General features: G+C 33.8%; 1 long non-coding RNA gene across 1 annotated transcript in view; it reads left to right on the top strand.

The window, feature by feature from the left end:
• Nucleotides 1–6646: 6646 nt before the first annotated feature.
• The window catches only part of LOC137650569 (uncharacterized), an 11679-nt gene continuing 8457 nt past the window's right edge, over nt 6647–9868 (top strand). Inside the window, exons 1-2 of the long non-coding RNA XR_011045991.1 lie at nt 6647–6764; nt 8031–8214. This is a non-coding gene — a long non-coding RNA (uncharacterized lncRNA). The remainder of the gene's footprint in view (nt 6765–8030; nt 8215–9868) is intronic.

Genomic DNA, 9868 nt, shown 5'->3' with positions numbered 1-9868 from the left:
TGTATTTACTAATTTTATTGTGAATGAAGTTATTGATAACGGACCTGTGACTCGCCTGGTGGACTCCTCCTTATCGTCTGTTCCTCGTGTATAGATGGCCTTAAGTGTGGCGTACGGGCATTAAAGCATTCTGTGTACCTGTAACCAGCATTATATGCTTCATGGACTGAAATTGCCTCGTATCTCTCATCGATCCTTGGGGGTATTTGTCACAGCAATTCGTCAGTCGTCATCCATTTTCCAGACCCGAGTTCCCTTATGTTCTGAACGACGACTGCCGGAAAGCATCGTTCTTCTTAAGGAGTGACAATATGGAAAAATCTTAAGACACCGACCCTGAGACATTCACGGACAGTCGTCGATGGAACCGACTATGGGGGGTGTATGGGAGAGAATCGACGTATTGACCCTTATGCTTCCAGCGAATAAGATGCGATATCGGGTGTTTTCGCATAACGCGAGAAATGTCAAGAGAGCCTTGAGGGATGGCTAAGCCTCGAGATTATCATTTCTCCAGATTTTGAATTTAGGAGTGAACGCAGATTTGATCAAAAGGGAACCACGTTAGATGGCAAAGGTGGACAGTGGGAAGGAAGGTGGATTTGGTGGATACATTTCCCCTAAGGGGAAGTTTATTGGACTCGAGAGCTGTATGGTAATCCCACTGCTTTCGTTTTCGTGGCTTTTATTTCAGTGTTTGTTGCCCTACTTTCCTTTTGATATTTCTTTCCTTTATTTATTTATTTAGTTTCTATTTTGCTTTTCGTAAATGCAAGAAGTCATGTTTCGTAATCTTGGGTTAGAATCTGAATATCTTATTGAATTATTTTTTATTAAGGAAATAGAATAATCACGTTGTACAATTGATATGAACTCATAATTTCGTAGAGTGAAACTGTTATTTATATCTAATTAGAAAAAGAAAAGAACAGAGTATTTTTCAAGAAAGGAGGATAAAGGTATGCAAGAAAATATATCGGCATTTTCCCGTAAATATGAAGAAAACGATTAGATTTTTGAGAAGCTCTTACCATTTTGACTCGTCGTACAGGAGGAATCAGTTTTGGATTGTAAATGAAAATTGTTAATTGTCAAGAGCTCAAGCTACTCAGCACTATTCATCATAAGTTAGTTAGATAATTGAATTCATATATTACTCAAAGAAAACTCAATTACGTATCTAAGTCGCTGTAAAAACTTTGTATGTCAAAAAGCTTCTCAAGCTGAACAAAGATACTAAATACTGACATCTATTTGTGTCTCGTTTATTAGTGACTGGTGTTTGCCGTTTTCCCATGGATTATTGACTTATCTCCAGTTTTCTGAGACTTCGGTCGTTATCCTGACTCTACTCTTAATTTTATGGCTTTCAAATTTGATTTATGAATCCTAAGAGCTAGAGATCTACGTGAGTGCCATCAAGTGAGGAATTTTTAACTAATTTCCTTGTAGGCATTGTACTGTAGAGTATAATTTCAAAATCCATCAAAATATAAAATAGCTAATTCAATAAACATATTTTATAAGTTTATTGATAGGATAGAAGTTGACATTGCGAAACAAACATCACCTCCATAATTTATTGCAGTTACCAGCAAACATGAGAGTGATTAAAGTGAGAGGAATTTGAAGTCCTGGTAGAGCGACCACGTCTGTGTTTACTGGTATAAATGGACGTTTATAAAGCTGATATAAGTGCAGGTAAGGTGATCCTGCTGTGATGGTCCACGACACCCCTGGGATTGGGCTACGTAATCCTGATTTTATCTCATTGTTTTGATGGTCCTCTCTCTCTCTCTCTCTCTCTCTCTCTCTCTCTCTCTCTCTCTCTCTCTCTCTCTCTCTCTCTCTCTCTCTCTCTCTCTGGAATTTTTTTTGTAACAGCTATATTTTTCATTGGGATATATTGTCCCTAGAAAAAGTATCACTTACGGATTAATATTATTTCTTGGTGAAAATGCGCTTGCGTTTTTTTGTGCATTTAACTGAATGAAGTTGTTCTGATCTTACAGTCTGTCAGGTTCGTGTACTTCAAGTTCCGGGTTTGAACTCGGTAGGGTGTCCGAAGCCTTTGTATTATTATTATTATTATTATTATTATTATTATTATTATTATTATTATTATTATTATTATTATTATTATTTTTATTATTTATATTTATTATTATTATTATTATTATTATTATTATTATTATTATTATTATTATTATTTATTATTTATTTATTATTATTATTTATTTATTATTTGTTATTTATATATTATTTATTTATCATATATTTATTATTTATTTATTATTAAACATTGCTTGACATAAGCCTGTAAAGTCACAGACTTAAAAAGAATATTACAAGTTTCCACAGAGTAGAATGAGTAAATTAGATAAGGTAGTTTTGTTCTCAAGAGTTGTTTCGTGTCCTATTGGGGAGTATTTTAGCTTAGTCCACCAAAAATGGGATAATTTTGTATTCATTTGTTTTGAAATTATTTCAATTTAACACTTGGGTTAGACTGAACCCTCAAAAGCTGAAGTTTTGTATCATGACATACCCTGCATTCTGTGTAGTCCCTTCTCCCGTAGCTGTTTATATTTTTTCCGTCATATTTAAATGGTAGAGGATAACATTAACTTGAAATATCTTTAGATATTAACTGAATGTACCATTAGATACGCAAATGCTGTCTTATCCACTTAATTTGAAACTGACAAGAACTTAACCACGGGGTGTTGATTTCGATATTAAAATAATCATTCAGGGACCCACGCACACTCATATCCAATGAATCATAAAGTGAATGTGAAATATCCCCTCCGTTTCCGCTTAACTAGACTTAGCTGATTAACGGAATGAGAAATCACTTGGGTACGAGACAAGAAAGGTTCTTAACCTCCAGGCCATTTGGGGGATTACCTCTTGTTTGTCGAATTGGTTATTATCTCGACGGATTAATGAGGAGAAGGAATTCAGATCTGACTTTCGAATTGGCAACACTGCGCCAAAACAAGATTGAATTGCGGGTTTTTTTTTTTTTATTTGAAAACAATTAAATTACTTGTTTGATTTTAAAACATATTTAGATGAGTTGTATTAATTAAAAAAAACATTTAGGTGACTTGTTTAAATTTAAAACATATTTAGATGACTTGTCTGAATTTAAAAATAGATTTAGATGACTTGTTTGAATTTAAAACATATTTAGATGACTTGTCTGAATTTAAAAATAGATTTAGATGACTTGTTTGAATTTAAAACATATTTAGGTGACTTTTTTGAATTTAAAAACAGATTTAGGTGATTTGTTTGAATTTAAAAACTGATTTAGATGAATTCTTTGAATTTAAAAACAGATTAAGATGATTTCTTTGAATTTCAAAACAGATGTAGATGATTTGTTTGAATTTAAAAACAGATTTAGATGATTTGTTTGAATTTAAAAACAGATTTAGATGATTTGTTTGAATTTAAAAACAGATTTAGATGATTTTTTTTAATTTAAAAACAGATTTAGATGATTTGTTTGAATTTAAAACCCATTTAGAAGACTTCTTTGGATTTTAAAACAGATTTAGATGATTTGTTTGAATTTAAAACAGATTTAGATGATTTGTTTGAATGTAAAAAACAGATTTAGATGATTTGTTTGAATTTAAAAACAAATTTTGATGATTTGTTTGAATTTAAAAACAGATTTAGATGACCCCTTTGGATTAAAAAATAGATTTAGATGATTTGTTTGAATTTAAAAACAGATTTAGATGATTTATTTGAATTTAAAATTGATTTAGATGATTTGTTTGAATTTAAAAACTGATTTAGATGATTTCTTTGAATTTCAAAACAGATTAAGATGATTTCTTTGAATTTCAAAACAGATTTAGATGATTTGGTTGAATTTAAAAACAGATTTCGATGATTTGTTTGAATTTAAAAACAGATTTAGATGATTTGTTTGAATTTAAAAACAGATTTCGATGATTTGTTTTAATTTAAAAATAGATTTAGATGATTTGTTTGAATTTAAAATCAGATTTAGACGATTTGTTTGAATTTAAAAACAGATTAAGATGACTTGTTTGAATATAAAAACAGATTAAGATGACTTGTTTGAATTTAAAAACGTATTTTGATGACTTCTTTGAATTGCAATTGTGTATATATATATATATATATATATATATATATATATATATATATATATATATATATATATATATATATATATATATATATATATATATATGGCAGTTACAAATTTTATTCATGTAAATATACTGTATTACGATGTACATACAATATATATTGTAATAACTGTAAATTTATATTTCTTATGAAAAAAAAAATGCGGCTTAATTTTTGTAAAGTTGAAATGGACAGTAGATAGAACTGAATTTTGTTAATGTAAAAACACGTGTCGTGCAGTGATTTTAATGCTCTTTATTTGAATATGCGTAGTAACTAGTTTTTGCAGCTATTATGCTAACGTGCATTTAATGAATAATGTGCGTGTAACTTAACCCGGTCTCATTTCCTACCCAGTCACCATTTCCTGTTGTTCAAGACATTGTTGGGCGATGATGATGCTTGGATGAACTATCTCTAGATAGGACTTATTATTATATGGATATAGGCTCTACTTCCAATCCTCGGAATATGTAGGGGAGGATCTTGTTGATGTTATCCATCAGTTCTGTTGTCAGTTTTCAAACGTTACTTTCAAGGGCAGCCTCCTCCTTAGACAAGGAATTCGGAAGTCTCTCTCTCTCTCTCTCTCTCTCTCTCTCTCTCTCTCTCTCTCTCTCTCTCTGACCCATCAGGTAAAACATGATACGCATGAACAATATGAAATGAAAAGTACTCCAGAGGTTTTGGAAGCAGATAAACGGGCAAAGCAAAAAAAGAGGTAATGCGTGAAAGAGAATAAATATGAAAAGCCCGGAATAGAAGAAGACATAAATAAATCGACAGGATGAAGACATAAACAGAATCAAGAATAAAGGGAGATATGGCAAACATCATTAAATACCGTTCAGCTATTTCCGCTTAGGGCCCGCTCCGTCGCCCTCCTTCATTTCGTCCAAGTGCCACATAAAACGCATCACTTGCTGACCCATTTCCGGCTGGTGGTGGTAGTGGTGGTGCTTAGGGCGACCTACGAGGACCATCTTGTTGTCGAACTACCCTTTGTCCTCGACACATGCACCGCCAACAGTTGATGCCGACGATAATGTTAACCATATGAGTTAGGATTCCCCACATGTCCATTACCATCATTAATTATATAAGACCTTTATTCACTTTGAAATGTTTTGGGTAGAGGTGTGTTCAATAGCTCTCACGTTTCTAAAGAAGATTTTGATAGGTGAAGTTGCTAGACTATCACCATGCCCTCATATATATATATATATATATATATATATATATATATATATATATATATATATATATATATATATATATATATATATATATATATGTATATATATATATAATATATATATATATATATATATATATATATATATATATATATATATATATATATATATATATATTCCAACTTTAAGTTACTGTAACCAACATCCTGTACTGTTGAATCTTGGGTAAACTCTTTATGAAGTAAAAGCGTCCACATCATTAGTCACTTCATACTCCTACAAAGATAGCTCATTAGTAGCGCGTTTAAACCCGTTTCAGAATTTTGCAAGGTCTTCCTAAATATTAAGGCCACATACACATACACATACACACTCATATTAATTGAAAATAATTTTCAGCGATTAGGTATTACATATTTTATGACTGTACAAACATATCGATAATTAATAATCCCAAATAAGTCTTAGTTCAAATGATGCAATTGCTCGAGTGACGTCATAATTATTTCTCTGATCCTTAGTCATTAGATTATCTGTTTCGTCACACGGGATTCCAGCGAATAAGAGGAACTACAATTAAATGCAGCGAGATTGTTCAACAATGAGTAATGAATTTCTTAGGAAGAGGTCAGCCAGTCATCTGATAAATTATTTCTCTCTCTCTCTCTCTCTCTCTCTCTCTCTCTCTCTCTCTCTCTCTCTCTCTCTCTCTCTCTCTCTCTCTCTCTGGAAGTGTTGGAATTAATATAATTTGAGAGTTGATCTCGACCCTTTGTTTGGAGCAAGCCATCTGATCTCGCAACGAAAGGCGACGCCGAACATGTGCGTGTCGGTTTTTTTTTCCTTTCCATCTTTATAGTGTTTTTATGGCGTTAATCTTTCTGGTTCTTTATGTGAGCGCGCCCCCAGCGTCGACTTGTAATCACGTGTGATATTTCCTGGTGGTTAGTTGGCTGGTTGCATCATAAACCCGGTCTCGGACGCGAGCCAAAACACACACTTTAATGCGCGATATCGCCAGATGACTTAAATTCGGACAAGTTTCTCTTGAGGTTTTTGGAAGCTCTCCCATTCTACGAATAGGAATCTCAAGAAACGTTTGATTGCACTAGTAATTGATTTTCCATTTTTAAAACTGCGAGTCCTTTTGGGACCATTAAAAATAATCGCAAATAAAAAAACACTGGTCCACATCTCTTGGAAGTGGCATGAGATCAGCTCCGACATGACTGAGGATGAAGTCTTGCTTAGGAAGGGATTCATTTGCCATCCGCCTGTGATCAAGACACCCCCTTGTCTCTCGTCTCCCTGTGATCTCTCGTGTGATGAATATCGGCCCTCTTACCTGTAATTCGTCAGGAGCAAATGTGCATAGCGCGTCGTCAGTTGGTATGCTTCTCAAAGAGGGTCTTTAAGTTCGCCTTTCGTATTGGAACAGTTCTGCGGATTTGAGACGATTGTGTCTTCCCTTCTTGTGGCGTTTCTTCATTGCCTTGTAAATGTGCATCAATTGGTGAATATGTTAATACGTGTCAATTCGAAGTGGGGATCGAAGAACATTTATTACTAGTAATGCTTGCGAATCTATTTTCTGTATTCAGGTTTGACACACAAACAAAAACACACTTCCGCGCACACACACACACACACACACACACACACACACATATATATATATATATATATATATATATATATATATATATATATATATATATATATATGTATACTGTATACACTGTATATATACACGCACACATACATGCATACATACTCACATTAATTTCATCTACATACAGATCTCGTGAGGCAAGGCCGCACCCAATATTTATTCAAGTATATCTGGTGAAGATTTGTCTTATTTATTTTTTTTTTTCGTGTTGACATCCCCACCCGAGACATCTATTCACGTCCTACCAATTGCACTGTAGGTCTGATATTTAAAAAAAGACATGGGGCCAATTCAACTCGATTACCCCGTGACGTGCCTACTCCCAGAAGGGAGATTTCGCAGTGAGAATAAATGAGATAATCGCCTCTATTAACCCGAGCGTTGCTGGGGTTGTTTGTATTGCGTATCTGTTGGTGTGGGCGGTGGATGGCGGGGGATGTGGCGTCGGATGAAAATAATCTTAGTATGGGGCATCTTAATACATTTAAAGGTTGCTGTTTACTTCATTTCAAGGAAAGAATTGCGTAGTGACTTTGCTATGTCGTGTGAATATCAACATCACCGTTGTATTAATTTAGATATTCCCCTTAATTCCGAATAGGATCATTATCATCTTTCTTTTAAAATGAGAGGCCTGTTGGAAGCCAAATGGTCCAATGCCACATGGAGCGGAGATAGTGCCATATGGTATGTCTGCGAATGCTTGTGTGAGAGTTAGAGGCACTGTGCTGTGGTTCGTATGCGTTAGTCTCCTCAGTCAGCAACAGTATTCTTGCTGCATCTCTTGACCGATGAACGTGACATTATATCTGCTAGTTTGATTATTTTACAGCGTCAAATGAATGCGACTTTTATCCGTCAACCTAATTTATTTTGGAGTTATTTTGCACCGTGGACCGATTGTGACATTATCTTTTTAGACTTATTTTGTGAATCATTTTACAGTGAACTTTTTCAGTTTGAGTTTTTGATTATCCTTTCAGGATTAATTGCGGGAAATATAGTCCACCCAATTCTTTGATCTTTGTGCTACAGTGCCTTTTGACTTTATTTCCGTTATCAATACAGAAAATCTATTTGGAAAAGAAAAGAAAAATAATGTCTCCCTTCACTACAGAAGACTTTCAGCAGAGTCCAAAGACACAAGCTTACAGGTCGCCCTTTTGCGTAAGTATGTTACTTTTAAAGAATAGATGTAAACTTATTTGGAAGTCTAAAATTTCAAGTGTTTGCTGTCGTGTATGAGCATAGATCTGGGCGTTTTGATTTTTTTTTTGTCCGACAACGAGGCTATATTTATGCTTTTATTAACTTGTTTACCTCTTATTGTTTTAGACAGTTATTATTGTACTTTTAGAGACCATCTTCTTAAAGTGAATCAACTCCCTGGCTACATTAAGTGATTAATCTTAAGTAGGGATGGGAATACTGCTTTTAGGTATAGGAGATCTTATGGAGAGTGGATTTATTACCATAAGAGGATATTTGCATACTTCAAACTACTTCATGGTACACTTCAAGAACTATTGAAAGAAAATCGAAACTTTTTATGGATGTTCTGGTTAGAGAAACTTATTTTAGGCATGCAATGCTTAGAGAAATTTTGTTAGGTACTTTGGTAAGAGTGGTGTTTGTGGCTTTTTATGCTTTGTTGAAGTGTTTCCTCTTCTTTTTCATCTTATATCTACTATAAAATCCTATTTTGTGTTCTTTCCTGCAACTGTAATGTGAAAACTTTGATATGGATGGATAACTGGTGTTAGTATAGCTCAAAATATATACCTTGCAGATTTTGGGATGATCATTTTATAAGTGAAAAGGGAAAGCAATTATATTTGTAAACTGGAGAGACACTCAGTAGAGTGCAGACCTCCGCCGCGTCAGCTTATTTCACAACCTTTTGCTTGACCGTGATCTTAACCTTCCAAAATTTAATCATTTCCAGCTTTTTACATACCAGTTAATCCCTACAAGTTTCATTACTCTACGATTAAAATTGTGACTAGGAAGTTGTTCACAAGAAAACACACACACACAAGTAGGGGGTAAAACATAACCTACTTCCAACTTCGTTGGAGGAGGTAATAAGCCGGGGATGATAGGTGATAGCAAAGAGAAGTTGCATAGATTATTAAAATATTTGGACGTGGTTGTATAATAACGGAAAACGAAGGAATTGACAGAAATCGAAACTGTATTAATGCATGCTAGTAAGACTGACCAAAACGATAAATAATGAAAAACGAAGTGAATAGATGTGTTGACAGAGCATGGGAGATTTATGGGACAATTGTAAGGATCTCATCATATATGTAACACGGTAGCAAGACCTGTTTTATCTTTGATTTCGTAAACATATTCCGATGGTACAAAGTGTTGGACAAAACCCTGAAGTTTTTTAAACTCCCAGTTTCTTTTTATTGATCTATTCTATGTCATAGCCATCCAGTTAGTTACCATGTATTCTCTTCTGTACAAGTTATTATTAATTCTGACCATCCTTTGCATTTAGATATTTCGAGACCATAGCCTACCATGCAGTTGATATGAGGGGACTTTCCCTTTTTTCATGAGGTTCATTACTGCATATTGATTTAGAAATTTTATTCAAGATGTTACAAAATTGTGGAATTTCAATCTTTACTCTTTTACTCTGTTAAGTTCTTGGCGCAATTTTTTGTTGTTCATATTTACTCAATTTTATATATCATAATGTTTCATTTCTATTTATTTTCATTTTCATTTTTTTATCTATTCTTTATTTCTCGGATTCTTACGGTTCATGGCTACATACCATGCGATCTTATGCCTTATAGTATTC

The sequence above is a fragment of the Palaemon carinicauda genome, chromosome 12, assembly GCF_036898095.1.
Source record: "Palaemon carinicauda isolate YSFRI2023 chromosome 12, ASM3689809v2, whole genome shotgun sequence".
In the NCBI taxonomy this organism is placed as follows: Eukaryota; Metazoa; Arthropoda; class Malacostraca; order Decapoda; family Palaemonidae; genus Palaemon; species Palaemon carinicauda.
Note: the sequence above shows the minus strand (reverse complement) of the source record. Positions and strands in the feature narration are given on the sequence as shown.